This window comes from Netta rufina (assembly GCF_964035555.1).
Source record: "Netta rufina genome assembly, chromosome: 12".
NCBI classification, from domain to species: Eukaryota; Metazoa; Chordata; class Aves; order Anseriformes; family Anatidae; genus Netta; species Netta rufina.
The window spans coordinates 820,766-846,809 of NC_140135.1; the positions used below are offsets into that span (position 1 = coordinate 820,766).

Below are 26,044 nucleotides of genomic sequence, written 5' to 3' on the forward strand. Positions count from 1 at the left end.
TGGGGTGGTGTTGCCATGGTAACCATGGGGTTGGGTTGCCATGGCAACCATGGCATTGTGTTGCAATGGCAACCATGGGGTTTTGTTCCCATGGTAACCATGGGGTTCTGTTGCAATGGCAACCATGGCATTGTGTTGCCATGGCAACTATGGGGTTGTTTTGACATGGCAAACATGGAGTTGTGCCCATCGTGCCCATGGGGTCTGTTGCCATGGCAACCATGTTTGTGTGTTGCCGTGGCAACCCTGCATTTGTGTTGCCATGGCAACCATGTTTTTGTGTTGCCATGGCAATTATTGGGTTGTGTTGCCATGGCAACCGTGGGGTGTTGCCATGGGGTGGTGACACCGTAGCGCCATAGGGAACACAAGGCCATGTTACAATAGGAAGTGTAGGATTGTTGCCATGGCAACCATGGTATTGCATTGCCATGGCAACCATGGGGTTGTGTTTCCCTGGTAACCATGGGGTTGTGTTGCCATGGCAACCATGGGGTGTAGCCATGGGGTGGTGACACCGTAGTGCCATAGGCAACACAAGGCCATGTTACTATAGGAAGTGTAGGATTGTTGCCATGGCAACCATGGGGTAGTGTTGCCATGGTAACCATGGATTTGTGTTGCCATGGCAACCATGGGGTTCTGTTCCCATGGTAACGTTTTGGTTCTGTTGCTATAGCAACCATGATTTTGTGTTGCCATTTTAACCATGGGGTGTTGCCATGGGGTGGTGACACCGTGGTGCTGTAGGCAATACAGGGCCACATTTCTATAGGGACCATTACAGTGTTGCCCTGGTGTCACTTTAAGGGGTGTAGCTGATTAACCATTATGGGCCCGGTTGGATTCAGAGTACTGAACCAGTCGGACATTCACCAAAAACGCATTAACCATCTGAGGGTCTGGTTGGATTCAGAACACTGAACTATCACGGATAACCACCCTCACCCTAGTTGCACTTAATGAGAGTTATCAAAATGCAATCAAGTATGGCTTTTTACAGCAACAGATAATCAGGTTCTTTTGGATTGCCGGCAATAGTGACTGTCTGCAAAAGCAAGCTAGTATGCATAAAATACACAGGTGTTTTAGGTGTTACAGATGTTACAGGTGTTACAGATGTTATATATGTTACAGGTATTACAGGTGTGCAGCCTAGAAATAAACACGTTAAAAGGATCAAAGACTCTATAGAGATTTATAAGCAAGTATTCAGATCTCACCCAAAGGCGTCCCAATGGGGGGGGAAGAGAGGTTCAGCCTGTCGACTGATCCCAGGAGTCAGGAGGTCCTAAGGATGTTGTATTTCCTCGGGATGGTATTTCCCCTGACGGTGGTATCTTCCCTAACATCCCCTTTCTCTTGGGCCAATTTATATTATTTTCTATCTTTTAGGTGGAGCTTGAGTGGCTCTAGTCAAGCATATCTTAGTTATGATTGGTGTAAAGTTTTCCCGTCTCCGTTTAAAGTAATAGGCTCCGAGAAATTCAGGGTGCATGCTCAGTGAGGGGTGGTCGCACCTTGGAGGCGGGTAGCTTTTGGGATGGCGGTGTGTTTTGGTATTATAATGATATTATAATGAGCAAAAAGTACACTAGGGTACAGCACTTGTCAAAACATGACAGCTCTTTGGCTCGGGGTGGCAAAAAGTGCAGCTTTGTGCACAAGAACAATCGAGGCCCCACCTGATTACAGAGCCTAGCCGTGGTGTCTCTACTCCACTCTACGTTCCGTGCTGTTCCTTAGGGCTAGCACACCAAGTTTCCCCAGCGCGATAGCATCTAAGGTTGGGAGCCTAGGGAACGCTCAGGTAATGCAGTTATGCCCTACCCTGAAAGCCTCTTCAATGCTGTACCTTTTCCTTAAAACTGTGAATGTTAGTTTTATTTTCCTAGTTACTTCAGGCATTTACACCACATAATCCACCCCGTGACTATAGTCACTCAAGCTTCACGATGGTTGGAATATGTCAGGGATCTCACATACATTCTCAGGATAAGGTTTATCGAGTGTATGTCCATTGTATAGGGATGCTAAATGTTTCATCATAAACCAGAGTTTAACATACAAACTAATTGTCAGTATGAAACATAACACAGTTAGTATTAGCAGAACGACAACAGGGTGAAGCATCTTGTTGAAGATTGCCTTGGCGACCATCCAAACAAAGTGTCCCACCAACGGTGTCTCTCATCTCTCTTTACTCTTTCCATCACTCGATGTATTTCTTGTGCATCATGATGGACAGTAATCAGAGTCTTTTGTCCATTTTCTCGGACTTGTGTCATCAGCTGCTTCAGGTCCTCATGTACCAGCAATTTCTTCACCAAGGTGAGGTTCGTTCCAATAGGAGTAGGCAGCAGTTCATGAAGCAGAATATAATTAGATGCAATAAGTTGATAAGAAGTGACAGGAACTGAGTATTTAAAATCACATCCTAGAATTTTGGTAAAATTGCAAACACAACATTAGAGTGATTACTGGTACCTACCACTGCATTATCTACGACTATAGAATCACAATGAGTTCTCATGCAAACACAACCTTTCCCAATATATACAAGTACAGTTTCAAGGGTTTCATTAGGATGTATCTCAAAGTGGCAAATATTTTGCTCAGTGTCAAGACAAATGTCTTGAGATTCCAGCGTGTTACTTTCACAGATGAAACCTTTTTGTTCACGCACAATGCATGCATTTACATCAATTGTTTGCTACTTTATGCTCTTTAGGATAAAGTATAGTTCCATTATGATTGAGTCCTAATGCAATGATCGGATATACATTGTATACGGTGGCATTACTTATAGTAAGTATAAAGGCAACAATTTGATCATCTTCTGCATAATGGGTAAAGTTGACCAATTGCCACCATGCTTGAAATTCTTTTTCAAATTCTGAAGCATTATCCCAAATCAATTTTTGAATTTCAGTGGGCAAAGTTCCTCCTTCTCCCTCTCTAATAATAGCTGCTGCTACAGACTGTATCCATAACTGCACTTGGATACAGCTCAAGGCAAGGGAGGTATTGCCTTGGCTTTTTCCAAGGGCATGTACAATTAATTGATGATATAGAAGCCATTGATTTGCTCCTAAAGACAATAATGATGATTTTTATTGGTTGTTCCAGTTTCTGTAGTCAGAAACTAAACCTAACCCTAACCCTCAGACCCTAACCCTAACCGAAACCCGAACCCGAAACCTTACCCTAACCCGAACCCTAACCCTAACCCTAACAGCTGCCCGCAGATCTAACCCTAACCCTAACCCTAACGGCTGCCCGCGGATCTAACCTTAACCCTCTATCTAACCCTAACCCGAACCCTAACCCTACCCCTAACCCTACCCCTAACCCAACCTTAACCCTAACCCTAACTCTAACCTAACCCTAAACGTAAACCTAACCCTAATTTGAAACCTAACCCTAACCCAAACCTAACCCTACCACATATTTAAACCTGAACCTAACCTTAACCCTAACCCTACCGCCTGCCTGCGGATCTAACCCTAACCCTCTAACCCTAACCCCAACCCTACCCCTAACCCAACCTTAACCCTAACCCTAACCCCAACCCTAACCCAACCCTAACCCGAACCCTAACCCAACCTTAACCCTAACCCAACCTTAACCATAACCCTAACCCTAACCCGAAACCCCTAACCCTAACCCAACCTTAACCCTAACCCAACCTTAACCATAACCCTAACCCTAACCCGAAACCCCTAACCCTAACCCAACCTTAACCCTAACACTAACCCTGACCCTAACCTAAACCCTAATCCTAACCTAACCCTTACCCTAACCCCAACCCCAACCTAACCCTAACCCAAACCCTAACTCCAACCCCAACCCTAAACCTAACCCAAACCCAACCTTAACCATAACCCTAACCCTAACCCAGCCTTAATCCTAACCCTAACCCAACCTTAACCCTAACACCTAACCCTAAACCTAACCCAACCTTAACCCTAACACATATTTAACCCTAACCCTAACGGCTGCCTGCGGATCTAACCCTAACCCTCTAACCCTAACCCGAACCCTAACCCTAACCCGAACCCTAACCCTAACCCAACCTTAATCCGAACCCTAACCCTAACCTAAACCCTAATCCTAACCTAACCCTTACCCTAACACTAACCCTAACCCGAATCCAACCTTAACCCTAACCTAACCCTAACCCTAACCCATCTTTAACCCTAAACCTAACCTTAACCCTAACACTAATGGCTGCCTGCAGATCTAACTCTAACCCTCACCCGAACCCTAACCCAGCCCTAACCCAAACCCAACCTTAACCCTAACCCTAAAACTAACCCTAACCCTAACCCAACCCTAACCGTAACCCAACCTTAACCCTAACTCTAACCCTAACGGCTGCCCGCGGATCTAACCCTAACCCTAACCCAACCCTAACCGTAACCCAACCTTAACCCTAACTCTAACCCTAACGGCTGCCCGCGGATCTAACCCTAACCCTAACCCTAACCCAACCCTAACCGTAACCCAACCTTAACCCTAACTCTAACCCTAACGGCTGCCCGCGGATCTAACCCTAACCCTAACCCAACCCTAACCGTAACCCAACCTTAACCCTAACTCTAACCCTAACGGCTGCCCGCGGATCTAACCCTAACCCTAACCCAACCCTAACCGTAACCCAACCTTAACCCTAACTCTAACCCCAACGGCTGCCCGCGGATCTAACCCTAACCCTAACCCAACCCTAACCGTAACCCAACCTTAACCCTAACTCTAACCCTAACGGCTGCCCGCGGATCTAACCCTAACCCTAACCCTAACCCAACCCTAACCGTAACCCAACCTTAACCCTAACTCTAACCCTAACGGCTGCCCGCGGATCTAACCCTAACCCTAACCCAACCCTAACCCAACCCTAACCGTAACCCAACCTTAACCCTAACCCTAACCCTAACCCAACCCTAACCGTAACCCAACCTTAACCCTAACCCTAACCCTAACCCAACCCTAACCGTAACCCAACCTTAACCCTAACCCTAACCCAACCCTAACCGTAACCCAACCTTAACCCTAACTCTAACCCTAACGGCTGCCCGCGGATCTAACCCTAACCTAACCCGAACCCTAAACCTAAGACCCTAACCCTCAACCTTAACCCTATCCTTAACCCGAACCCTTAGCCTAACAGCTGCCCGCGGATCGAACCCTATCCCTCTAACCCCAAGGGACCTAACCCCAAGGGACCTAACCCCAAGGGACCTAACCCCAAGGGACCTAACCCCAAGGGACCTAACCCCAAGGGACCTAACCCCAAGGGACCTAACCCCAAGGGACCTAACCCCAAGGGACCTAACCCCAAGGGACCTAACCCCAAGGGACCTAACCCCAAGGGACCTAACCCTTACTCAACCCCAAATCCTAACCCCTACCCCAAACTCTAACCCTAACCCTACTTCCCTAGAACTACATCTCCCGGTATGCTCTGGGCAACAAACATGGCGTCCCAGAAGCCCAGTGCCGGGAAACTACGCCCACCAGCATTCCCCTGGCAGCTGGCTTGACCAATCACAGGCCGACTGTTCGAGAAATACATTTACCAGCACTCACTGTAACCCCAGCACTTTACGCCCTTTCAAAAAAGGCTCAAGCCCTAACACTAAAAAATTTTGAAACTCCTACAGGCCTAACCCAAACTATTTACCACACTAAACCCCTGAAGTCCTATGCCTAAAAGCCCTAACCCAAACACTTAAGACGCTCAAAACCCAAACCCAAAACATTAGGATTCTCAAAGTCCTAAACAACAAAATTAGAACACTTGAAGCCCTAACCCCAAAATTAAGATGCTCAAAACCCAAAGCCAACCCAAAACAGTAGGATGCTCAAAACCCTAACTCAAAACATTAGGACGCTCAAAACACAAACCAAAACCCAAAACTTTAGGACGCTCTAAGCATAAACTTAAAAAAAATTAAGACACACAAAACTCTAACCCAAAAATTAGGATGATTAAAACCCAAAGCCCTAACACAAAACATTAGGATGCTCAACACCATAACCCAAAAAATTAGGACGCTCAAAACCCTATCCCTGGAGAACCTAAACTGAAAAAAAAAATAAATAAAAAAAATCTTAAAACACTAACCCTAAGTAACTGACCAAAAATAAAACCCTAGGACCCTAACCCTAAAAAACATAGCAACACTCCATCCCCAAAAAAAAAAAAAAAAAAAAACTCTAAAACCCTAACACGCTAACCCTGAAACCCTTAAAACCCTGTTAAAACTCCAACCCAGCTATACACCAGTTACTTCCCTTAAGGGATATAGAGGAGCTCTCTCAGATACGGCAGTCCTACTTCTCGTGCATGCAGCCAGAGGTCAGTCTCATTCTGGTGCTGATGGTATTGAAAGCAGGGGCAACGGTGGTACTGGTGGCGATACCACAGCCACCGGAGATGGATTGTTAGGATATGGAGATAGTAGGTTATCCAACGGCTCCCATTTATTGTCTTTTTCTTTTTCCTGTTCTTCTTCTTCTTCAAATTTCTTATCTGCTTTTAGTGTAAATATTGAGGCTGGAAAAGGACATGAAGTCCTCCTGATCCATAATCCTGCATAATCACTGTCTTCCTGGCAAAAAGGTTCCTTCGAATTAACATGTGTATTTAAGGCCTGACAAATACAGTCTTCAAAGGATCCAAAAGCAGGCTGAAAGACATGTGGTCTTAAAGGCTCCTTTGGCCATTCTATCACACAATACTGGACCATTTTTTATTTACTTTTTCCTTTTCTGGGGTCCCTATCATTCCAATTTCTAACCGTTATTCCTAATGGACTTTCTGGTGGTATGACTGGTAATTTGCTCCCTTTCTTCTGGTCCCTGGTCTTCGATTTTGTCTGACCCATCTAGGAATGTTACTGTGGCAATTCCCACAGCCCTTGGTTACCTTAATAAGAGTGTCTTACAGAGGATTTAAGATCTATCACCCACCCACAAATCCTATAGGAATCCCTTCGGTCCTTCACCGGCCAAGTCCCTTGCGGGAGATTGGAACCACGGTTAGAAGACCTCCACAATCGCTTCGGAACTAAATTCCGTCTCAGTCACACTCTTACACACACACAGGCAACCGAAACCCACCCAACAGAACAGTATACGCTTTAAACGCTTACGACTCCGTTGTCTTCATTCAGATCTTCACACGCAGAATTACAGGCAAAATATAGTGCTGCAGCCAGCAAGGGAGCTGAAAAAAAAAAAAAAAAAATCAAAACCTTTGCTTACCTTTATTCAGGTTCAAGATGCCATTAGTCCCGACCTGACTTGAACAGCAGCCACCAAATGGTGGGGCGCCTCTCCTAGATCAAATAAGAATTCAGGAACCAAAGCCCTCCCGGACAAAACCCCAGTTTGTCATACATGACTGGGTCCCAAATTGGATTGCAATTAAATTTTACAATTTATTAAATGAATAGAGGTAAACGAGCAGTTGTGCGCAAACAGATATACTGTGACAGCTGCCCTTCAGCACGTGCCCAGAGGCAGACCAGATGTCTTTGCCAAAACAGTCCGGACAATGTATTAGTACACCCATGCACTGCCACATTAGCTATCATCACTAACTGCCAGGCAGGACAGCTCCAGACCAAACACATACACACACAGGCACGCCACAAACACTACAAACAAAACACACAACACAAGGCGCAAGAAAAAGTGACCCCCAGAAGGAAGCCCTACGGCAACAGCAAGTCAGAACAGGTGCTCTGCAGCAGACCCTAAGAGAGACTCAAATGTCACGACACATGACTGGAAGCAACTGCCAGAACTGGGATGATGGAGGCTGTACAAAGCCTGCATTCAAGACAAGAGACCAGAAGGATGGGGACTGAAAACCCTGTAAGAAGACACTTAGGAATTCAGTTCCCAAGCAAGAGCTCCTGATGCAACCCAGATGACTTCTGCAAGAGTGAGGATGGAAACAGATGCGATCTCAAACAGAATATGATGCACAAGACCTGAAACAGACCTGCTCTTTAAGCAGCGACTGCAAGACAAGTGCTCATATCAGAGTCATGATGACAAAACAAGCATTGAGGCCCTTCTGCACAGCTACCAAGTCGCCTGTCTAGTCAGTCCAGTCTAAAAAGCCACGAGGATATCAAGACCCGAGAAGCACAGAACAGACACTGCAGAAGCAACACTACAAGACAGACGAACAGAAGGAAACTGTCCTGCCTGGCGCACGCACTCAAGCTACAAAATAATCCCACTTCTTCTATTAGCCTGATGACCCAGCCACAAGCAGCCTGAACGTGACCCAGCCTGAACCACCCTCACAGTGGCACCAAGTCTATTCAGCCAGCTGGCTCCATGCTGCTCTGGCTCCCAACTCCCATTAGTCACCCCAGATATGCAAAGACCAGGTGCCCCCCAGCTTAGCTCTCAGGTTGCTGCATGGTAAATTCCCTCCACCTCAAGAAATGCACAGGCATCGATTGTCATCTTAGTCAATTTCCAGGCTCATCATCAGCTGCAAAAACAGAGTACCAGCATTCACTAGGACGCCAGCCATGATGCCCACCTGCTCCACAATGCTGACTAGTACTAATGCAACATACAATTGTGCTCACCTGTTCCTCTCCGAATCCAAGCTCCAACAATGCAGCCAGTATCATCCAAATCACCTAGGAAAACAAAGGGATTAAATGATCATTGCATTCACAACAAATCACCCAATGGTGGTTTTTTGTTGTTGTTGTTTGTGTGTGTGTTTCTTGTTTCTTTTTTCTTTTTTTTTTTTTTGAAATCTGCTTTAGCTCAAAAGCATGCAGACTGCAAACAAGAGAACTGGGGTGTTTCTAGAAGGAACAATCCCCATGCTTTTGCTGCAGCTTTGAATATTAATAAGACAATACGGCCCAGCAAGTAACTGGAAATTGCTTAACTGGAAATAGCTCAAACATTTTTTTTACGTAGAAAGAAAAATCTAGGTGCAGAACAGATTATACGCCAAAACAAACACCAAACAATCTTCCCTTCGCTTCAGATAAGGGATGACCAGGCTGACAACACAAACCTTCACTCAGAGCTTCGTGACATAAGAATTTCCCTTCCCTGTCCACGACTGCACAGAGCACCTACAAAGACAGGAGAAAAGCACACTCTGAGGCACCTCACAGCCACAGCATACCTGCTTGTGGTGGTTTTACGATGCTGGGCAGTTAAACCCCACAACCGCTCTCTCACTCCCCCTCTTTTAGATGAGGAGGGACAGAAGTAAAGCAAAGAACAACTCACAGGTTAAGATAAGGATAATTGAATTAAAGGGAAATAATAATAATAATTAAATAAAGATTATTATGAACTAAACAATTTAACTAAAGAGAAATAAAAAGGGAAAGGGGAAAAGGGAGGGGGACAGGGAAAGAATAAAAAGAAGGGAGAAAAACAAACAAATAAAATAAATGAAGGCTATATGGAAGTGCAGAGGAAAGAAATTACTCTCTGCTTCCCACAAATGAGTGATGATTGATCACGTCCTTGAAGCAGGGCCTCAACGCACGTAGCCGGTGTTCGAGAGGAACGACGTTTTCCCAACAAGAGCCCACCCCTCCCCTCTTCTTCCTGTCTCCACTTTTATTGCTGAGTCTGACATCACATGGTATGGAATATCCCTTTGATTGGTTTAGGTCAGCTGCCCTAGCAATGTTTCTCTCCTCACTTTTTGCCCACTCCTAGGAGGGTTAGAGAAGGGTTAAAGGCCCGATGCTGTGCCACTGCTGCTCAGCAGTAGACACAACACTGGTGTGATAACACTGCTGTTCCAGCTACAACTGCAGAGTACAGCACTGTATGGGCTGCTGCCAGGAAAGTTAACATTCCAGCCAGACTCAGTACACTGCTACAATACCTCTCTCTTCCCAGCTCCTTTACTTCTGCTGCTCTCCAGCTCTAACTGAGATTCTTTGCTCACAGCGCCACAGCAAACTCTGCCTGGGCCACACAACACACACTACACAAGCTGGAACATTCCCACCCAACAATCAGTCGCATTGCACAAGAAGGATGCTGCATATTCCTAGAAACCAAACCTACCAGTCCTGAGCAGCTCCCCACCTCCTCCTGCCAACCACGCTCAGCACACACACTATTTGCCCCTCAAAAAAAAAAAAAAAACACACAAAAAAACAACTGAGCTCCACAAATGCCAAAAAGACGTGCATGCACAGCAGCCCCGGCAGGGGTAATCACGGACTTACCCTTTGCAGATGAAAAAGGTGACTCTGATACAACACAGCTCAGTCCCTTGGTAATGCTGCACCTACATGGTCAAGCATCTTGTAGCATGTAATCAAGCTGGTTTTAGTCCTCTGGAGAGTTACACAAGTGGGTTGATTCATCTAGAGATTGAAATACAGATCAAAAACAGAAGAGTATCCCAACCATCCCAAAAAAAAAGTGAGTAAGCAGCCTCTACTAAATTAAGTGAATTCCAAGCACTTAAAATCCAGAAATCCATAGACTCCAGCCTGCCTAGAGAACCCTGCGACTGACTGAAGGAAAAACAAAACACTTACCCCAAAGAGCGGCCCAGGCAGAAGGAGCTCTCTAATGTCATGCCTGGGGCTCATATACCATTTGGCCCCGCCCAAATACCCAAACCCAATCACCTGGAAAAGGGGAGGGACAAAGCACAAGGAAGTAGGAGCAGAGCAGTAGCAGCAGCAGCTAGTTTCCTTTTTTTTTTTTTTTTTTTAAATCTGCTTTACCTGAACAACATGCAGAGGACAGACAAGAGACCTGGGGTGTTTCTAGAAGTAACAATCCCCATGCTTTTGCTACAGCTTTTAATATCGAAAGGACAACACGACCAGTCAAGTAACTGGAACTTTTTCAAATGGAATTACGTCAAACATGTTCATCATCACTTGCAAAAACAGAGAACCAGCATTCACTAGCATGCCAGCCCTGATACCCGCCTCCTGCACAACGCTTGCTGCTTCTGATACAACATACAGTTGTGCAATACCTCTCTGTTCCCACCTTTTTTTAATCTCACCTGCTCAGTAGCTCCACCTAAGAAATGTGCCCGGGCGGTGCCGCGCCGCACTTAAATGTGCCCGAACAGACTTACTCTTTAGAGATCAAGAAGGTGACCCTGCTCACTCTCTAGGCTCTACTGCACTTATGCGGTCAAGAAACTGTACCCTACTTTTTCCCAAAAACAACGTACCTGGCAACCCCTTAATTCTTCTAATATGTGAATACTTCTAATATGTGAATTCCAAGCACTTTAAGCCTAGAGGGCTGCAAGGTCTAACGACTTGACAGACAGCAAAACCACAGGCAAAAGCTTCAAAAATATAACAAACTGTTCCTAAACCTGAAACAGACTACCCCTTACATGCCCACTGCTGCCATTTTCAGATACATGCTCACACAGGGAGCTTCAATGATACATTTCTCCTAAACCCTGCTCCATCACTTTGCCACCAAGGTTGTGACTTTGATAATATTTGACACAGAGGCAAAGACTCAAAAAAAGCCCCATAATCCTGCAAAAATCGTAAGGGACCCAGAACCACAAAGCAAACACACAAGGTAACATCACTATACTATCTGTAAACATGCTATAATAACTACTATACTACTATAATAACTACCTGAGGAAGAGCTGCGTGCAATACAGGCACCTACTACTAGATTGCTTTACAATGACAGATCCTACTAGTTACCACCTCAAAAAGATAGGCGTACCGGTTTCTACTTGAAAATGCATCAGTCCATAGACTCTGACCCACCTAAAGAACCCTGCAAACAACTGAAGGAAAAACACAGCACTTACCCAAGAGTGCAGCTCAGGCAGAAGGAGCTCTCTGATGGGATACCTGCAACTCAGTTACCATTAGGTAACACCTGGAACCTGAAGCCAATCACCTGGGAAAGTGCAGGGGGAAAGCACAAAAAAAAAAAAAAAAAAAGCAGAAAGAGGAGGAGCAGCAGCTGTGGTCTTATTAACTTCTTTATATGGCTTAGCTCAACAGCATGCAGAGTGCAGACAGGAGAACTGGGGTGTTTCTACAAGCAACAATCCCCATGCTTTCACTGCAGCTTTGAATATTGAAAGGACAATACAACCAAGCAAGTAACTGATTATTTTTTTTTCCAGCTGGAATTAGCTCAAACTTTTATTTACATTGAAAGAAAAATCTAGGAGCAGAACAGATTATACACCAACAAAATCAATTCCATTCCACTCACAGGAAAAATCACTTACTTCACTTTCTGAAAACCAAAAGGCTATGCTGATGGGTCAAAACACACTACAGAACACTGGGTCCAGGCCCTCCGCTGCACCCCCTTAAAACCCATCGCTACACTCACCAAGGTGCAACCCCAACCCAAACACAGACGCAGCGTTTCAGCTTCAACACAGTTTTGGGAACTGCTAGAAAGCAGGCTTCATCCTCAGCAAGGTGTGCTCAGGCTACACAGGACAGGGCTTCGGGCACCTCTTTGCCTACCAAAGAAGACCGCCATCAGGAACTGCCACGCCAGACAACCTTTTTCCTACACAACACCTTTCTCAGGAACCACGCAGCATTCAAGCTACCTGCTTTCCTCCTATTCTAAAGGCTATCTCAGCCCACCTTGTCTGTGGCACCTGATAAACAGGAGAGAAAGCAACCGCAGCAGCAAAAGCCACAGCACACTTAGGACAATTACTCTCATGCCCTCCTGTACCTCAGCCACTTGCCTGCCCCCCATGTGAAAAAGAGAAAGCCACCGCAGCGCTTCAAAACCATCCCTGCACGTGCCGCTCCTTGTTGCTCTCTTGCCCTATCTGAAATCCTCAACCACTTCTGTGGAGAGCCTGCCATGGCACCCACAAAGCAAGACGGACACCTTTCATAGTCACCTTGTGCTACTTGGCCATTCTGCTCCAACCCAGCTCATGACCAGCCCCTATTCTTACACAGCTCTTCAGAGTGCAGTTTGCTCCTTTGAGCCTGGAGACACCTGTGAAAGAAAAAGAAAAGCATAGGCCGAGGCAGCATCCAAAGCCACAGCACAGCTAGAACAGTTACTCTCATCTGCTCCCTTACCTCCGCCCATTTACCTGCCCCTGAGGCAGATTTTTGCATCTACCCTCTTCAAACAGCTACACCACCTCTAAAAGACAAAGAGGGGATGCATAGAGTAACAGTGAGACCTGCAACTCAACAACTGCTACATCTGTTCCTCAATCACCTTGCCAAAGGCAGCTCTGGCTGTGACGTCCCAGGTTGTACACTGTGTTTCAGCTTTATCAAATGAAAACAGTCACAGGATAGTCATTCAGCTGCCAGCATTAGTACCCATCCCTCAACAACACAAGGGACCCCGTTTACAACATTATCATTTCAAAACAGTGGACAACTTGCCTCAGCACCTTAGAAATAGACCAAACCAGTCACTGAGCTGCCAAATGAGAGCTTGACAAATCCGGAAGGCGATCTTTCCTTTGGCTGACTCCTCCTGAGGTTTATCTAAGGCTTGCCAAAAAAAAAAAAAAAAAAGAAAAAAAACAGTCCACATCTGAAAGCTTTGACAATTCAACAACAAACCTCTCCTCCAGCACTATTCGAGCAGCTGCTCGCAAGCAGCTCAGCTCTCCCCCATCCACATCTGCCAAACACCACAGAGATGACTGTGCCAGCTGCCCTTCAGTACGTGCCCAGAGGCAGACCAGATATCTTTGCCAAAACAGTCCGGACAATGTATTAGTACACCCATGGACTACCACATCAGCTGTCATCACATCTTAGTTAATTGCCAGGGTCATCATCAGCTGCAAAAACAGAGTACCAGCATTCACTAGGACGCCAGCCATGATGCCCACCTGCTCCACAATGCTGACTAGTACTAATGCAACATACAATTGTGCTCACCTGTTCCTCTCCGAATCCAAGCTCCAACAATGCAGCCAGTATCATCCACATCACCTGGGAAAACAAAGGGATTAAATAATCATTGCATTCACAACAAATCACCCAATGGTGTTTTTTTTGTTGTTGTTGTTTGTGTGTGTGTGTTTCTTGTTTCTTGTTTTTTTTTTTTGAAATCTCTTTTAGCATGCAGACTGCAGACAAGAGAACTGGGGTGTTTCTAGAAGGAACAATCCCCATGTAACTGCTGCAGCTTTTAATATTGAAAGGACAATATGACCCAGCAAGTAACTGGAACTTTCTTAACTGGAAATAGCTCAAACATTTTTTTACGTAGAAAGAAAAATCTAGGAGCAGAACAGATTATATGCCCAAACAATCTTCCCTTCGCTTCCGATAAGGGATGACCAGGCTGACAACACTAACCTTCCCGCAAGTGCTTTGTGACATGAGGATTTCCCTTCCCTCTCCACTACTACACTAAGCGCTTACAAAGAAAAGAGAAAAGCACACTCAGGCACCTCATAGCCACAGCGTACCTGCTGCAATACCTCTCTCTTCCCAGCTCTGGTACTTCAGCTGCTCTCCAGCTCTAACTGAGATTCCTCGCTCACAGCGCCACAGCAAACTCTGCCCAGGCCACACAACACACACTACACAAGCTACATTGCTTAAGACACACAAGCTAGAACGTTCCCACCCAACAATCAGTCGCATTGCACAAGAAGGATGCTGCATATTCCTAGAAACCAAACCTACCAGTCCTGAGCAGCTCCCCACCTCCTCCTGCCAACCACGCTCAGCATACACACTATTTGCCCCTCAAAAAAAAAAAAAAAAAACACAAAAAAAACAACTGAGCTCCACAAATGCCAAAAAGACATGCACACATAGCAGCCCTGGCAGGGGTAATCACAGACATACCCTTTGCAGATGAAAAAGGTGACTCTGATACAACCCTGCTCAGTTTCTTGGTAATGCTGTATCTACGCTGTCAAGCCATGTGTACCATGCAATCAAGCTGGTTTTAGTCCTCTGGAGAGTTACACAAGTGCGTTGATTCATCTAGAGATTAAAATAAAGCTCAAACACAGAAGAGTATCCCACCATCCCAAAAAACAGTGAGCCAGCAACCTCTACTAAATATCCCTCTATTAAGTGAATTCCAAGCACTTAAAATCCAGGAATCCATAGACTCCAGCCTGCCTAAACAACGCTGCAACTGACTGAAGGAAAAACAAAGCACTTACCCCAAAAAGCAGCCCAGCCAGAAGGAGCTCTCTGATGCCATGCCTGGGGCTCATATACCATTTGGCCCCACCCAGCACCCAAACCAAATCACGTGGTAAAGGGGAGGGGCAAATCACAAGAAAGTAGGAAGAGAGCAGGCACAACAGCAGCTGTGATGTTTTATTTGTTTCTTTCTTTTTTTGTTTGTTTCTTTTTTAAAATCTGCTTTATCTCAAAAGCATGCAGAGAGCAGACAAGAGACCTGGGGTGTTTCTAGAAGCAACAGTCCCCATGTTTTTACTGCAGCTTTTAATGTTGAACTGACAATATTACCAAGCAAGTAACTGAAACTTCTTCAGCTGGAATTAGTTTAAACGGGCTCACCATCATCTGCAAACACAGAGAACCAGCATTCACTAACCCTAGCCCCTAACCCCAACCCTAGTTCCTGAGAACTACATTTCCCAGTATGCTCTGGGCACCAAACATGGCCTCCCGGAAGTCCGGAGTCCCAGAACTTCATTTCCCGGTATGCTCTGGGCACCCAGCATGACCTCCTGGAAGCCTGGTGCCGGAAAACTACACCTACTAGCATTTCCTGGAGAGGTGGCATGGCCAATCAGAGAACCCTAGCCCTTACTGCCCTTACACAAAAAAGCCACAAGCCCTAACCCTAAAAATCATCGAAACCCCTACAGACCTAACCCAAACTATTTACCACACTAAACCTAAAACCCCTAATCCAATAAATTAAGACGGTCAAATCCCAAACCCACAAAATTAAGACGCTCAAATCCCAAATCCAAAAAAATAGGACGCTCAAAATCCAAACCCAAAAAATAAGGATGCTCCAAACCCTAACCCAAAACATTAGGACACTCAAAACCCAAACCCAACCCAAAATATTAAGATGCTCAAAACCCTAACCAAAAAAATTAGGACACTCAAAAACCTAATCCTGGAGAACCTAACCTGAAAAAAAAAATTAAGATCTTAAAACCCTAACCCTAAGTAACTGACCAAAAATAAAACCCTAAGACCCTAACCCTAAAAAACATAACACTACAACACAAAAAAAACTCTAAAACCCTAACACGCTAACCCTGAAACCCTTAAAACCCTAACCCCCAAATTCCTAAAATCCTGTTAAAACTCCAACCCTAAAAACCTCAAAATCCTAAACATAAACCCTGAGAATGCTTACCCTGAAACCCAACCCTAGTGCCCTATTCCTGAAACCTTAAAACTGTGAATCAATCTTTGGAAAATAATATAGGCTCAGGAGAGGATCTCAGTACAGTAGCATTTTCATTTGAGATTACAATGGTGGGGGTCCCACAAGCAGGAGGGTGCCTACTAATTCCATACAGTTTATATACTTTTTTTTTTTCTCCCAAGGACCAGGACCCTCCTGTTTCCCACTGTGCGATCCAGGTTCATGCTCTATCTGGTGCTTCACAGAAAATACACAGCTGCTGGCCTGTTACAAGTCACATTTCTTTTGAGGATTTTATTCTTTGATGTGGTAATGTTTCTTACACCGTGATTTCCACCTAATGGCGGTGAGGATTCTGGTGGTCTACATTTCACAAGGTTGTCTGTTGTAATAAATGACTAAGTCCCAAATAGGATTACAATCAAAGTTTACAATTTATTAAATGAATAGAGGTAAGCAAACAGCACTGGGTGCGCCGGGAGTCTCTGCTCCACCAAGACACACACAAGTTACATCAGGCATCTAGTTTTTATGCTCCTAGGCTAATACATATTCGTTACTACTTCTACAAAAGGCAGGGTTATTATAATTAATTCCTGGAATCCAAACCCTCCCACTGGTGCATGCTTTATCAGTCTCTGGTGGTCACTCTGGGGGTCTCTCGTACTGAAGGCTCATAGTCTTCCTCCCAGGCTTTTCTCTTGTCCATCTCCTTTGTCCATCTTGGCTGGATGTCAGAGACTTGCATAGTGCCCCATGCAATAGTCATAACAGTTAGCAGTTATTCTGAAACCCCTTTGTTCTCTTATCCCCTGTTGACCCGAATTGCTGGACCATTCCTTTGCAAGATGAGAAGAGGTAAAGAGAGCAGGAGGAACAGCAGCCCTGTTTTTGGTCTGGCTTAGTTCAACAGGGTGCAGCACACGCAACCAGGCTGTTTCTCTTCAAAGACTTGCCTTAGCATTGGTGAAGGAAACTGACCGGGCTGACAACCCTCTCACCTATTTGCACCACTCTACAACATGGGGACTTCACCTCTCCAAGGCTGCACGACGGAAGGGTGGAAACAAGAAAAAAAGCACATCCTGAGGCACCTCATAACCACAGCCTACCTACTGCAATACTTTTATCTCTCTTCCCAGCTGCTTTACCTCTGCTGCTCTCCATCTCCAAACCACATTCTTTTTAACTGCCATGCAGAGTGGAAGTCCTCTGGGCACCATAGAGCAGCACCATATTTTTATTTTTTTTATTAGTATTTTTTAATTTCAAAACAGCAGTCCGCTTCCCTCTGGAGATGGACAGTTGGTCCAGCCAGTCACCGAGTTGCCAACACAGAGCTTCACGGTTCCAGAAGGCGCTCTTTCCTTTGACCGATTCCTTATAAATGTTATCTACCACTGGCAAAAGCAATAAACAGACTGCAAACATGCACTGCCATGTTTGACAAACTTTATGTTTTTAATTTTATTATTTCAAAAGAGCAGTCCACTTGCCTCTACACCTGTGAAGTAGATCAAACCAGTCACTAAGTTGCCGAACAAGAACTTGATGGTTTCAGAAAGCTGTTTCCTTTGACCGGTTCCTCCTAATGTTTACCTACTGCTGGAAAAAAAGCAAAAAGACTCTGTGCCAGCTGACTTCGAGTACTCGCCCAGAGCTTGAGTATTCGCCCACAGACAGACCAGATGTCTTTTCCAAACCAGTCAGGACAATGTATTATTGCACTGATGGAACACCACTTTAGCTACCACCACAAATTGCCAGGCAGGACAGCTCCAGGCCAAACATACACATAGAGAGGCACGCTACAAACATCACGAATGAAACATGGGAAAAGAATTACTTATGCTATAAGAATTACTCACCTGAAGAAGAGCTGCATGCAATAAAAGCACCTACTACCATATAGATTAGTTTACTTTAAATGATCCTACTAGATGTCACCTTAAATAGATGTACTTATCTCTTTTAACTTGGAAACACATCAACCTGTAGACTTTGACCCACCACCAGGCAGGGACTAGGAATACTAAGTAGAGGAGAAAACGAGTGTTGTGAGCCTGAAGGGTGTACAACCATAGTAAAGACGGCTCCTGAGAGGATGGGGAAACAAAGGGAAAGCCGCTTACCTCTGAGAAGTCGTCCTTGATCTTTGTGCCACGGACATTTGTCTTGAATGCTCGGCGCACGAGTTTAGGGGTCCCCGTCCACTAAAGGCTTACCTCGGGGAAGTCCTACATTGCTCCACCTGCATTACTGGTTTTTTCTGCCAGCAGGCAGTGGCAGAAAATCCTGAGAAATGGCAGACACATCTTCCCAAACCATTTTCTCAATAACGGAAGCAGTGCGAACCGCGCCGAAAACCGCAACTGAAAACAGCAGAAAAACACATCCCACTTTGTCTCAGGTAGGAAATAACTGCCCTGAGCAACATGCCCTTCCCAGGGTGAACCCAATGTACCCAAGGCCTTAGGGGGAAGGCAGAAAAGGAACCCAAGACTCTTAGTACGTCTCCTGAGAATCGTAATTTCCATTTACTCCATGTCTTCTGGTCTCACAGGATGAGGCAGAGATATAACTAATTCCTTCTCCATCTCTCTGCAAAGAGCTTTTCTCATATCTGTGACAAAGAAGAAAAATGTTATGATCGTGGGAGTCATTCCACAAAGCCACACGCGGTGAATTCACTATTACAGATAAGATCATTTTTACTCAAAAACACCTCAGCCGCAACATTACCACTGCAAACATAGCACTGCACAAAAATTCAACTCAAGATATAGGAAAAGGCGAGCTAAGAAGACGAATGAAGTTGACCAAAAGCATCTGCAACAACCATCTGGTAGATGGTTGTCCACAGCCATCGGATTTCATGGTCGTCTTTCCTGACGAATGAATCCTGGAAGAACAGAAAAGATACACAACATGTCCACAACAACTTCTGAGGAGACTACTGAACAGAAAAAAAAAAAAAAATAGAAACAGCAAGCAGATAGTACGTCAGTTTTGTTAACAGAGTAACATTAACATACTAGAAATTTCCATGTTCTATGTAGCCCCAAGGCGGTGCTGGGTACATCCACTGATATTAATGGGGTGGCACAATGTCAGAGATAGTTAATAGACAAGGTACACCCAAGGTGCACCCAGTTTGGATCAGCTTGCATATGAGTCTGCTGATACATCAGTACTGTTCTTCCAGAAGAAGACAGTTATTCATTCCTCGGTGGAGCTGAGGCTCTGTAAGGCTTTGCTTTTTTTCCTTCCCTCACTCCCCCTCTATTTCCAAGCTTAAACTTACACCCAGCAGCAACCTGCACCTCCCGGCGCGCGCAGCCCAGCCCCAGCCTGGGGAAGGACCAGCCGCGCAGGCCGGAGCCCGCATGGCTGCCTGGTACCGCAGAACTACAGCTCCCAGCATGCCTCGGGGCAGAGCAGTCCACCCAACCCAGAGGGGCGTTGGCCAACTGCACACAACCGCACCTCCTCCTGCTGCCCTCTCTGCCCCCCACACCTCCCGCCGCCGCCGCCTCCCTCTCCCCCAGCTCCCCGAAGCCCCACGCAGTGCAGACCCCGCTGCACGCCCAGTCCGATCCAACACCACCCCAACCGAGCACAAGGGCCATTTCAGCAGAAGCCGCTGACCGTGTGGTGCCCCGGCGCCCGCCACCTCATCTCCTCCCAGCCTGCTCCGCTCGGGGACAGCACCAACCACCAACCCTGTTGTGGCACAGCAAATCAGTGGTGCGGGCTGGGCCGAGCCGAACCCAGCAGCTTCCGCCCATAGTGCCGGCAAGCCCTGCATGCCACTTCAGCCCTGGGCTCCTCTGAGCCAATCACAGAGCGGCTTCCCACTGGGAAGGCCTGAGGACCACAACTCCCAGCATGCTGCGGGGCAAGACACTCCCAGCCACCCGCCACTGCGGACACCCCGGAGCCAGGCCGGCAGCACCATCGCGCGGTCCCCGCCACCCCCGCCTGTGCTTGCCTTGCCCCGGCCTCCCCAACGCCCTCCCCTGCCCTGGGGATCCAGCCGGTAACCCCCAGTCCCCCCACACACTTGCGCCACCACAAGCAGCCCCGGCCACACTCGCCCACTGCTGCGCTCCGCCTGCACAGAGTAGCCCCCCCCCCGGGCCCGGGGAGCAAAGACAGCACAGGGCTGCCCCCCCGGTCCTACAATAGGCAGCCCCCCACCCCACCCGGCAGGGCTGCCCCCGCACTCTGAGGGGCCAGCAGCCGACAGACATGGGGACGACCCTCCCCCCAGCCCCTACCCCTTTGCACCCACCCAGCTGCGGAACCTAGACCCATGGACACACAGCGACTCCCCTTCCCCTGGCAGGCAATGCATCAAGTGGCGTCCTTCTGTCCGTCCATCAGTCCCTGCTTGGGAAATGGATGACAGAAGTGGGCTTCTTACTATCGCTGCTGCTTTGGGTAGTCGTGCAGTAATTGCCTTAACCGTTTCCTCATTAATGGAAATGATTAACCCAACCAAAGTTAGAACAAACGATGGGGACTCTCCCCTCTGAAGACAGGCCAAGAGAGCTGGACTTGTTCACCATGGAGAAGAAAAAGCTCCAGGGAGAGTCGATTGCTGCCTTTCAGTGCCTAAAGGCAAGTTATAAAAAAAGTTGGAGAGCAACTTTTTGCTCAGACAGATAATGACAGGGCAAGGGAGTTTTTAAACTAAAAGAGGGGAGTTAGATTAGATGTCACGAGAACAGGGGAAAGGATAGAGGAAGACAGACACAGAGAAGGGCAGAGGAATCAAAAAAGATCGAGACGAGTGGGACAGAGGAAGGAATAACAGCGGTAGCTGGACAGAAGAATCGCAGGGAATGCTAGTGCAGGCGTACAAACCTGGGTGCAGTGCTTTTGTCATTGATGGGCAGTACCAGTTGTGGTTGCACTGCTGTGCAGGTTCAGCGCAAGCAGTTGTCACAAAGTCTCAGGAGAGCATCGAAGCACAAGAGGAGTGTGGGGCACAATGGGTTTCTCAGGGTTCCAGAGTAGAGTACAATGGTCCGAAATGGGTGAGTGAGGGTTACATGGCTACCCAGCAGACAACCAGATGCCCAGACAAGCCCTGCGTGCCACTATGTCAGTTCCTGAGGACCACACACATGCCAGCAGTCAACAAAGCGTGCAGAGGCAAGTTAGCAGCAAGAAACGGATGCACAGGAGAGGATGTCCCTGTGCAGGCTGCACCCATCCCTCTCCCTGCTCTTCCAGCATTTGCAGCGTGGCACCATTCCACTCCCTCCCCATCCACCTTGACACTCCAACCACCTTAACCTATGGAGGGCTGCACTGAGCCCCCGGCTGCAGCATGCACATGTGAGTTCATTTCTTCCAGTTGTGGTGGTTTTACTCAGGTGGGCAGCCGAGCTCCACCACACCCTCTCCTCTACCTGGCCAGAGGCAGGGCCCCACTAATCCTGGTCGGAGTATCTATCAATTATTTCTTCCAAACGTGAAGCAGAAATCTCTTCATCAGGGTCAGGAGTAATACTATTCCTTCTACTGCCTCTGGGGGACTGTTCAACAGAAACTGGGGCAGCAATCTTCCTAGGGGCCCTCTTTGTTGCTGTTGTATCTTTCCGTAGCTCACGTACCCGAGCAGCTAGGGCCGAGGTCGGTTCACCATCCCACTTCCTCATATCTTCCCCGTGGTCACGTAAATAAAACCACAAGGTACCTCGCAGTGTGCGTCCCGGATTCTCCCTTGTTTGAGCTGGGGACTGCTGGCGCTTGATGGCCGAAAGATTTTTCCGTTTAGGTGAGGAGGAAGCTATGTGTTCATCTAACCGTTGGGACAGTTTCTCCACAGCTGAAATGCAGCCCCGTACTGGGGGAGAGAGATTTTCTTCATATTTATGAAGCTGGTTGGACACGGTATCCACAGTTGGCCCCATCCCCTCGTCCCAACCCATGACTGCCAGTGTGCTGGCATGTGTTGGGGGTGCAGCTCGTACAAATTTCCGCCACATGGACGCTGTGCATTGCACTTCATCGGGGTCTTTAGGTGTCTGGGCGTTGTTTAAATCACTATAAAGCATCTCCAGCACAGCTAATTCCCGCAGTTGCTGGAGGCCCTTATCCATAGTGGTCCATTTGTTTACTTGGTAGACAATATCCTCTTTGTGGGGATACCTTTCTTTCACTGCTGTTAGGATTCGCCTCCAGAGGCTGATAACTTGTGCCTCTCTTCCAATTACTCTATCAATGAGTCTTTCTCTAGAAAGGGATCCCAGCTGCTTGGCTTCGTTGCCTTCTAGCTGTTGGGTATTGGCCCCACTATCCCAGCATCGAAGCAGCCAAGTGAGGATGTGCTCACCTGGATGGCGACTGAAGTCTTTCCGTATTTCTTGCAGCTCACTCAAGGATAGAGACCGAGTAGTTTCTGATTCATCTATGATTTCAGTCTCTTCTTTGCGATGTTGCCGTGATAACGCTGCTTTAGAGCCACTTGCCTTTTCCTCTTCTCCCTCATCCATAGAAGGAGCTTCTTCCCTTACCAAACGACCTGATCTCCGTTTCCACTGTTTCGTCTTTACTACAGGGGCGACTGATACCATAGATGGTCGGTCCTCTAGGGTGGTCACAGTGTGTGCTGTCTCATTATCAAATTCAGGAACCTCCCTATCCCCTTGAGGGTGCTGGGCAATGTTAATTGACATCTGATAGGCGTAAGCCAGACCCCAGCAGAGTGCAGCCAGCTGGTGGAGTTCTCTAGTATTGCCAGGGTCAGGGCATACGTCTTTCAAACATTCCACCAGTTTTCTTGGATTTTGTACTTGTTCAGGGGTGAAATTTAGAACCATTGGAGGAGAAAACCGTGATAGGTACCTGCCCAAATCCCCCCACACACCTTGCCACCCACAACTTTGTCTGGGGACAGGTCCTTGAATAATATTCTTAATAAATTGCTTTACTTTGGGGAAGATGACAAACACTAGACCTAGTGATAGGAGGATAATATCTGACCAGGGGTATCCAAGATACTGAAAGGCTGCTGTAATTAGCCCACAGGGAGAAAAGTAGAACGCACTGTAATTCCTAATATTTTCAATAAGATAATCTCCAGGAGACCAGGAGGATAACAATGCCGGGTCTGAATACCAAACAAAACTGAAGGCCAGTATGTTACAGCACAACATGATAAAAAAAACAAGCACAGACTTCAACACTTTCTCCGATCGGATGTAAAGGAAAAAAGAAAACAGAGAGTGGGCTATATACAACATATCCACACAGAAAAGTATTACCAGAAAACCGAGCATTATGACTACCAATATGTTAGTTGTAAATACTTCAATCAATGCTATTGTTATCTCAACCCTCGAGCCCCACGTTGGGCGCCAAAAAGGACTGTGGTGGTTTTACTCAGGTGGGCAGCCGAGCTCCACCACAACCGCTCTCTCACTCCCCCTCTCCTCAAAGAGGAAGGGGGAGAAAATACAACACAGAGAACTCGAGGTTTGAGATAAGAAAGGTTTAATTAAAGGGAAAGGGAATGGGAGGAAAAAAACAGAGACAAAAGAAGCAATCAGTCCGCGCGGAAGCACAGAGAGAGGAAAAATTATTCTCTACTTCCCATCAGCGAGCGGTGTTCGGCCACGTCCTGGGAAGCAGGGCCCCAAACGCGTAGTGGTTGTTCAGGAGGAACAGCCCCCTCCCCCACGAGAGCCCCCCCTTTTATTGCGGAGTGTGACATCAGGTGTTATGGAATATCCCTTTGGTTGGTTTAGGTCAGCTGCCCCAGCAGTGTCCCCTCCCCATCGCTTGCCCACCCCCAGTCTGCTGGCTCTTGGGGGCTTGGAAGGAGTCCTGATGCTGTGCCAGCACTACGCAGCAATAGACACAACACTGGAGTGATATCAGTGCTGTTCCAGCTACGAGTGCAGAGCACAGCACTGTGTGGGCTGCTGCAGGGAAAAGGTGACTCCAGCTCAGACAGACCCAACACACCAGTACGCAAAAGAAAGCATTTATTCAGGGCTTATTTTAAACTTCAAAGTAAAGGGATTACATTTCATATAAAACCCACGAGAAATAAATGTCTGGTAGACATAGGTAACAAACTTCACACTGTACGCAGTTGCGCTATTTATCTACAGTTGTCAAAAATACAGAGAATTTAGATAAAAAGGTTGCTTGGTCAAAACATTAATGAAATACGCGTTCCAAATGCATAGGAATCACAGAGTGATCAAACAAAGACAGTAAGTGTCTTAAAGCTTTAGAGCTTTCAAGAGCTGCCATGATCACATGACCAAAGAAAAGCTACCAAGTTTGTTCACCAAGACAGATGTTCAAAGACAGGGAAAAAAACTTACACTCTACCACCAGGCATCTTTGCTGGCGGGGAGCAAGGGGAGGAAAAGAATGCAGCAGATGTTTAAATTTCTCCTTATGGTATCTGTACGTTTTGAAGAAACCCCTCTGGCAAAAGCAAGGTCAGTTTGCAGATACTATCTAAGGAAACAGCAACAGACAGCAGCAAATAATGTGTGTCGCGGATAGGATCACTTCATATTCATTGTACTGCACAGTGACCAAGAACAATGCTCCCGGAGATGAAAAACAAATCTCTCCCTGCAGGAAGCACCCTGAAGCCTGAACGTCTTCAATAAACATTTTACCCCTGCATTTTCTCAAAAAGTACTCAGTTGGTGTTTCCCTGAGAGAGAGGTAGGCTCTCATGAGGACACTTCATGCTCCCATGCTCTGAGAAGTCAGAAACAACATGATTGTCCCCTCTCACTAACCATTTTGTACTGAAGAGTCCTTCAATTTCCACTGGTCCTTGTGCATGGATACGAGAAGTACTAATACCAACTTCAGCACTGTAGAAAACACACAACGTAAAGGTAGTTGATCCTCGGAAGATATTCAACTTTGTACTATATAGCTCTACATCTTTATGCAGAAGCAGCCATTCAGCGTGACCTCCCTTCCTTCGCTCCTCCCCAAGTGTCAGAAGTGATTTTTATCTGTTCTGATTAGAGGAAATTAACTATTATAAGTTGCAGTGTTTATACTTCTGTCTGTTACAGCTCCACTTTTAGAGAGAAAAGTGAGCCAGAAAGGTACACATGTCTTACATATATCATGCATTCGTTTGAGAGTTTACCCTTTCAACTGTAAGAACTAAATTAGTCAAGATCGCAATCTTACGTCCTTTTTTCCCCCCTCTTTTTAAAGAGACCTCTGCATGATCTTATAAAACCCTAATTACAATTTTTTAGCACACAGAGCACTGTGTGTTTGAGCCTGCTACAGAGATTTCTAGTAGTTTCTCCCTCAGGAATTAATGTTTCCCTTGTCTTCTGCAATTCCTAGTATGTGCACCTGTTTACTTACGTAACTGATACTCAGTTTTGTTCCAGTCTTTCTTCCTCCCACACTGCCGAGTGAGCAAACGGCTTTGTGGTGCTTAGCTGCCTGCACACCACAGGCACTTATTGAGTCCAAATCTATATCCATCAGAGAATCGGGTACTGGCATTCCAGAAAACACAAGCACTGTCCACGTGCTGGAGGAAGAACTCCGCTGTTTTCTCTGAAAAAGAGGCAGAGCAGAAAATAGGATACAGTACATACAGCATGATCATGCAGGCCAATAGGCACAGCCTCATACCCTGAACAGATACAATAGCAGAACTTTCACC

At 46.5% G+C, this 26,044-nt stretch overlaps 2 long non-coding RNA genes across 11 annotated transcripts; both read right to left on the reverse strand.

Annotated features, from left to right (window-relative positions):
* Nucleotides 1–1,093: 1,093 nt before the first annotated feature.
* LOC311213803 lies at nucleotides 1,094–15,232 on the reverse strand. Of its 3 annotated transcripts, XR_014618798.1 has the most exons (11): nucleotides 15,167–15,232; nucleotides 14,841–14,981; nucleotides 13,920–13,973; nucleotides 13,413–13,523; nucleotides 12,908–13,008; nucleotides 11,834–11,925; nucleotides 10,248–10,388; nucleotides 9,065–9,125; nucleotides 8,619–8,672; nucleotides 7,158–7,231; nucleotides 1,094–2,437 (listed from the first exon to the last, which is right to left on the reverse strand). It is a non-coding gene; the product is annotated as an uncharacterized lncRNA (long non-coding RNA). The 3 variants fall into 3 exon arrangements; XR_014618797.1 differs by lacking the exon at nucleotides 11,834–11,925; XR_014618799.1 differs by lacking the exon at nucleotides 14,841–14,981 and having other exon boundaries at nucleotides 15,167–15,225.
* Nucleotides 15,233–16,772: 1,540 nt separating this feature from the next.
* LOC311213905 lies at nucleotides 16,773–20,158 on the reverse strand. Of its 8 annotated transcripts, none has more exons than XR_014618804.1 (5): nucleotides 19,667–19,775; nucleotides 19,183–19,264; nucleotides 18,827–18,985; nucleotides 17,514–18,734; nucleotides 16,773–17,407 (listed from the first exon to the last, which is right to left on the reverse strand). It is a non-coding gene; the product is annotated as an uncharacterized lncRNA (long non-coding RNA). The 8 variants fall into 8 exon arrangements; XR_014618805.1 differs by having other exon boundaries at nucleotides 19,105–19,264; XR_014618806.1 differs by having other exon boundaries at nucleotides 17,514–18,394; nucleotides 18,495–18,734; nucleotides 18,827–19,264.
* Between the last annotated feature and the right edge of the window lie 5,886 nt (nucleotides 20,159–26,044).